The sequence below is a fragment of the Physeter macrocephalus genome, unplaced genomic scaffold (assembly GCF_002837175.3).
Source record: "Physeter macrocephalus isolate SW-GA unplaced genomic scaffold, ASM283717v5 random_720, whole genome shotgun sequence".
In the NCBI taxonomy this organism is placed as follows: Eukaryota; Metazoa; Chordata; class Mammalia; order Artiodactyla; family Physeteridae; genus Physeter; species Physeter macrocephalus.
The window spans coordinates 35,415-42,319 of NW_021145935.1; positions in this window are offsets into that span (position 1 = coordinate 35,415).

Sequence of the window (6,905 nt, forward strand, 5' to 3'; positions counted from 1 at the left end):
TTTCCTTTGACAAACCTACTCTTCGGTGAGGCTCTGATGGGTTTGCATTTTTAAAAAGGACAAAGTGTTAAGCTAAAGGAATGAATTTTTAATGGTGGAATTTTAGGCCTTTTCCTCTTAGGAGAGGTTTTATTTGTTTTGGCTTTGGTTTGGTTTTGCCAGGGAAGCTTCCTTGTGTCCCTGGAGGGAAGCCCCAGGCTCCCTCTAGGATGCTGCTGGACAGGTCATTCTCCCCACAAGTTACCAGAGCATTCCCTGGGGTGGGGGTCATTAGCTTCCTCTGGCTCCAAATGGGGCCCCAGCCAGGAAGGGTCTGCTCTCTGATCCTCTTCTCCACCTTCAGCCCGCCCCTTTCCCTCCTGCTCTGCCCTGGTACACCCTCCCCAGAGGGAGGTGAGGGGGGCTCTGGGGGCCGGGGTGACCTGCACGCCCTCCCGAGGGGCAGGGGCTGGGCAGAGGGCACCCCAGCCACCTCTGAGTCTGGTTGACAGCTGTGACACCTGGGCCTGGCTTCCCTACCTCAGTCTGGGGCGGTAGCTGCCTTCTCTAAGCGGGGAGGCCTCAGCGGAGCCAGTGAAGGAATGAATCCCTCACACACCCTCTGCCCCCAACAGCCCACCCGGGGGCTCTGTGCACCAGAGCGGGCTGCAGGGGATGTACTGGGCTCCCCCTCCCTGCCCACTCTCAGAGCAGCCCAGTCGCGGGCTGGAGGTCAGGAAGGGAGACGTGCCATCTTTGGGTACGTGGCTGAGTCCCTGCTCCTCCCTGGACCTGGTCTCCTCATACTCCTGGCCCCGGGAGGCCCCCAATGGAGCTGAGGGAGGGCTCGACACAGGAGCGGGCATGATGGATCCTGGCAGCCCCCACTGTGGAGATCAGAACAGATGGCCGGGTCAGCTACCCGAGTGACCCTTCTGGTGGCTGTACCCAGAGCTTCGTCTCCTGGGGTGCCAGCATCACTGTTTTGGTCTCCCCAGTCTGCCCAGAGCCCCCTAAGGTCCACTGTGTGTTCAGCCATGGGGCTCCTTATGGGAAACCTTAGAGCCCTCCTTTTCCCATCACCCCTGCCCAGACCACTGGGTGTCAGGACTCTGGCCTGACCTGCCGGACAAGCCTCAGCCTGGGCCAGAAGCAAGGCTGCCTGACCAGGGTATCACTGCTGTCCCCACAGCTAGTGGGGAGGTTAGTGGTGACCTCCCTTATTCCTGCTGTGCTGCTGACCCCTGCTGGCCATCCTTACACACCTGGGAGGCCACCCCTCCCTGCACAAGGCATCAAGCGCAGGGTTTGAATACTTCCCGGGATGGGGGGCTCATCACCCCAGGCAGCAGCCTGCTCCAGGCAGAGATGCTTCTGCTTCTTGGACAAGTTCTTTGTAATGAGCTGAAGTCTGAATACTGGTTAATTCCATCTGTTTATACATTTTCATCATCCTCATCATTATCAATACTGTCTATGCACCAGGCACATTGCAAAATGTCATTTAATCCTTTCAACACCTGTGAAGTTGGTGTCTATGTCATCCCCATTATATAGACGGGAAACCTGAGGTCCAGAGGAAGTGTGTCCCCTAAGTATGTCACACAGCCAGGAAGTCACAGAACCTGGGCTTCCAATCCAGAGCCCAGGCCCTTGCCAGCTAGGGATGTGCCCATCCCACCCCCACCGTCCGCTTGGCCCCTCTCTCCAGCTGTTCTTACTTCTCTGCCAGGCGCTGCTACCCCACATAAACTCACACCTTCTCCCCCAGACCCTGCAGCTGGATTAATTCCTCTTCCAGGAAGCCCTCCTGAGACAGACAAGGGGTATGGAGGGAGCCCTCTTCCCCAGGTATCTTCTAACAGTGAGAGGAGGAGAGGTGTCACATTCAGGAGGATTCCCATGGATCAAAAACCTTGGTTAAGCTTTAACCAAGAGCTTCCCTAGTGTCATGCCATCTCATGTAGGGCAAGACCTTCAAACTCACCTAGTTCCATCCGTCTATTCCATGCTAGCATCTCTGCTGAATGCCCGTGCAGCCTCTGCTTACATACCTCCAGTGATGGGGGGCTCATTACCTATCAAGGCAGCCCAAGGCTCAAAATATCAAGGGCCTTCCTTCTCCTACAGAGCCGAGGTTTGTCTCCTTGAGGTTTCTGTGCACAAGGCCCAGCCCTGCCCCTCAGGGGTCATCAGAACTAGCCTAACCCTTCCCTTATGATGTTTGGAGCAAGGGACCATCTTCCTGCTGAATCTTCTCCCAGTCACAACCAAGAGAGGGGGCCAGTAAGAGACCCCTCAGAGAAACTGGGAGGTGCTGGCCAGACAGGAGAAAGACATCTCACTGCCAGTCGTCAGCTGAGCTGCCAAAACTCTGAGCCTGGCCCTGTCAGCTTTGGGGTGCAAGGTGGAGAGAGTTCTTGGAAGAAGTGACCTGAGTCTGCCCCCACCCCCACTTTGACCACTTTGGGAAGTCCCAGGCCTGTCTCTTGCTGGGACGTGTTTAAAGGGAGAGGCTGCCTGTGGGGGGGGGTGCCCTGGCCATAGGAAAGGAGAGACTGGCATGGGGGCCGGATTACCAGGTGGATAGCATGGAGGGCAGTTGGGCTTGAGCTGCCTGAAAGGCACCTGCCCAACGGGACGGCCTGACCACACGGAGCTTCAGACTCAGGTGCTCTGACTCACGGTCCCCGCTACCCTCCTCAAACCTGGGTGCTATACCTTTATTGATGCAGCCACAGACCGACCTCCCCATTGCTTCCCATAGAATTGACCATGATCCCTAAGCCCCCAGTCCCCTGCTGGAGCTCAGCCCCGGCCCCTTCCCCACCCCCAGGTCTGCACAGTCAGGTCTGTGGCCCTGAGTGCCGGCATTTCATTGCCTTCCTCCTGTGAGCCACTATTCCTCCCCCATTCCTTCGTGCATGGAGGCAGGGCACAAATAAATAAATAAAACAAAATAAACATGTTTGTCCCTGTTAAGTTTCATCTCGTTAGATCCACCCCATCGCTCCGGCCTGTCAGCTTCCCTTTAGATCCCAGCTCTGTCATCTGGCCTATTTGCCATCGTCCCCCCCAGCTGTGTGGCATCTGCAAATTTGATAAAGTACATGGAGCGTGTTTGTCTCAGATGAAGCCCCCTCCCCCATTGGGTGGCTGGAGCACAGCCATGCATACATGCTTGTCCACACACACACACACACACACACACACACACACACACACACACACTTCCCTCTGTCTGGGCCCTGTCAGCCCTGTCCAACCACCTTCAAGATCCTGGTGGGGATACTGGGCACCTGTGCCCCACAGAGGGCAGCCACTCACTGTGCACGTGTGCCTGTGGGGGATGGGACACTCTGGGGACATCCACACCTTCTCACTCCACTGGCCACTGTTTAAACAGCCTCTGACCTGGCCACGCCCTATCAGCCTCTTCCACCAAGCTTGGGGCAAGGCTGGACAGCCAGCCTGGGTCTCGGCTCTCTGGGACGGCTGTGTGGTCCTCCCTCCCCTGCTAATCTGGCAGCACATCCTCCTCTAGGTTGTGGCTGTCAGTGTAGAGCCAGCACGACTGCCTGGGGTGAGGACTCCTTCTCCCATGCTCCTGCTGTGCACGTCTCTCTGATCCTTCTCTTCAGGGGACCCCAGATCTTGTCTTTGCAGTAATTGCATAGCAGGGGTAGCCAGCTTGGAAAGATCCAGATCCTCACTACAGAGCCTGCCAGACACTGCTTTAGCAGAACGAAAATAATCCCAGGGCCTAAACTGATCTTCCAGAATCTTCTAGTCCATTCCCAGCCTCCAGGGTGTAGAGGACTCAGGCAGGTTCCTCCTCCTCCCCTACTGCAATACCAGCCATTTGTTCTTCCCTCTGGGCAGGTGGCAAAAGTTAGTCACCTGTATCTCTCAGCTGATGTTAGTAACAAACACCCCCAGATTCTGGGTGGCTTATGCCAACATACGGTGATTTCTCACACTACTGCACTGTGGGTCCGCTGGGGATTCCGGTCCAAGCCGTTGTTGCTCCAGGACCCAGGCTGCAGAGGCAGCCCCAGCAGCGGCACCACCGCAGAGGAAATGAGGCAGATTGGTACCAGCTCTTGAAGCCTCTGCCTCCTAGGGCCATTGCCACTTCCATTTCATTGGCTAAAGCAAGTCACATGGCCAGGCCCAATTTTCAAGAGTAGGGAAGTGTGATCTTTTCTTGTGGCAGGAATTTTGGCAAATGGCCTCAGTGACACCTCTGCATACTAACCATTCCTGTCCCTCAGAGTCACTGGAGTTCCCACTGTACCACTTGGATGCTGGTTCTCTGAGCCCAGCGTGGAGTGCTCTTACATCTCCCTCCCTATGGTTTGTGTGCCCAGGATTTGGCCCTTGTCTCTCACATTTCTGCTCTACAGTGCGCGTATTTTCTTTCCTCTTCCTGTCTCAGTGCTCCACCCCTTCCTTTGAGAGGCCCTCCTCCCACCTCCTACCTTCAGTACAGGATGCGCCCTGGCCCAGGGGAGGCCCAGGTTCAGTTCTGAGCAGCCTCTGGTTCCATCCCCAGTGACTGGCTGGGAGGCGGGCCCCCACTCATGTCCATCTGAGCCCTTCCCGTCTCTCCTTCCCTTCGATGTCCTCAGAGAGGTAGTAGCCAGGTGGAGGAGACCTCTGAGAACATGTGGCCACACCCAGGCCCTAATGCTCCCCCTGCACCTGGATGGAGCTGCTCTGAGACCCGCCCACCCCTGCCTCTCAGGGGACTGGCTTACCTGAGCCAATGCTTGCACCTTGTGCTGAAGTTTGTCCGTGTTTCTGTCACTTCTAACTGTAACACACAGTCCTGGAATTCTTGTCCATACCTGTATCTGTTCTATCACAAGCAACAAACCACCCGAAACTTAGTGATTTTGTGTGATAAAATTTCATAGAAACACACCCGAAGCGCATGTCAAACTGGTGAGACCTAAATAAGGTCTGTGCCTGAGTTAATAGTATTGTATCACCATCAGTTTCCTGGTTTTGACAATGTACCACAGCTCTGTGGGGTCATTGGAGGAATTGGGTGAAGGGTACAGGAGAAATCTCTGTACTATTGAAGCATCTTTTCTTGAGTCAAAATATTTCAAATGAAGAAGTTACAATAATCATACAGACTTAGCTTAAGACAACACCAGGCGTTTACTCCAGATCCACTGATGTGCCAGAAGCTTCTGGATTTGCCCCTGGGTTCTGGTCCAACCTCCTTACTTGGGATGCGGGGATCGAGGCTGGAGAGGGGAAGGGGGTCAGCCACACGGAGAGGGTCATGGGTTTAGGGGCAGAGCTGGACTCCCAACCCAGGGCTCACCCCACGTTACCCCAGGGAAGCCCCAACCTCATGCAGGGCCGCTTCACCAGTCTGGCATCGCTGCTTGGGATTCTGTTTTGCACATGTTGGTGTTTGCAATCAGAAAGTTCAGCGGCCCTTCCAGTGTGCTTAAATTAGTCCCCATGAAAACCAAATCATTTCATTTGCAGAGAAGGGCTTAATTGCAAGGGGAATGAGGCAAAGGGAATTCTGTTGCCTGTTTTCATTGAAGAAAATTACTGTACTTTCCCCTGTCTCCTTACTAAACAGAAGCAGCTTAGAAATCGGGCTGTAATCACCAGTGATACCTCTCCTACCCTTTCTTCTCAGAGCCTGCTCAGTAATTCCCCGCTCCTGAGACCCTGCTCTGAGCTGTTCTTGCCCGTCTGCCTGGCCTGAGCAGCCGGTTCCAGCCCTGGTGCTGGGTAGCACCTCCCCGGTTTGGCTGGAGTCTCACCTCACCCCTGCGATGTTGAGAGGATTGCCCGAGATGTCACAGGGGCCTCAGCCAGGGACCGGCCCACACTCTTGGCAGGAAGAAACATCTCATCACTTTCTTTCGAAAACACATGAAATCTGCTCCAAGCCCCCACTCACCAGGGCTGCAGAGAAGTCACGTTTCGGACGAAGGGCATCCCCAGTCAATATCTTACACGAATCCTGGGGCTTGTCTGCTTCAGTGCCTGGCAAAAGGTAGGGGACCTGGGCCATCTTCACCACAGCTCCTTCTGTCCTAGGATGCTGTGGACTGGCAGGTCGTAGGGGCTCTGTTTGGTGTCTCCCAGGAGGAACTCCAGCAAACAGACGCCCTCCTGTCTGGGGAGGCTGGTTCCCTCTCTGCTTCTCTGCCCAAGAACCCCACCCTGGCTCTGATAGTCCAGCCCGATTCCCACTGTGGCCAGTGTTTCCCTGGGGAGGGGCTATGGACCCTTCAGGGAGCCAGGTAACAGGCTGGTAACCTGCAGGGGGCAGGTGCATGAAGAAGTAAAATATGTAGCACGTCTAGTGTTAAGAGCGAAATACAGGAGGACTGGGCCCTAGAGGGTGTGCGGGGTGGGAGGGCAGCTACAACTCCCCACAGGGATGGTGGTCTGGAGGAGGGAGTGAGCCACGTGTAGATTGGGGGTGGGGGGGATCAGCAGGGTGGGTGGAACAGCTAGCACAGAGGCTCAGAGGCAGGAGTGGGCCTGGTCAGGGCGAGGGCGGCAAGGTGTGTGGCCCGAGTTGGGGGAGAGCCAGAGGGCAGGTCAGAGGAGCCTCCCAGAGCCTCTGTGAGGTCCTGGCTGTTTGTCTGAAATGAGGTGGTTGTATTCTGTTCCGGCAAACCCACAGCAGCACAACAGATCTGAGAGCGGCTTCCTCTTCCTTTCGTTGGAGAAGGGTAGAGAGCTGGGCTGTCTGGGTTCAAACCCTGGCTTCATTACCTTCCTGACCTCACCACGCCTCAGTTCCCCCACCCCCCACCAGGAGGGGTAACAACAGCACCTGCAGCATGGGGCCAAACTGAGGCTTCAGTGGGCTACGGTGAGCACGCTATAATGCTCTCCTGCGTTGAATAATTTTATCATGTCTTTTTGAAAAAAATTAA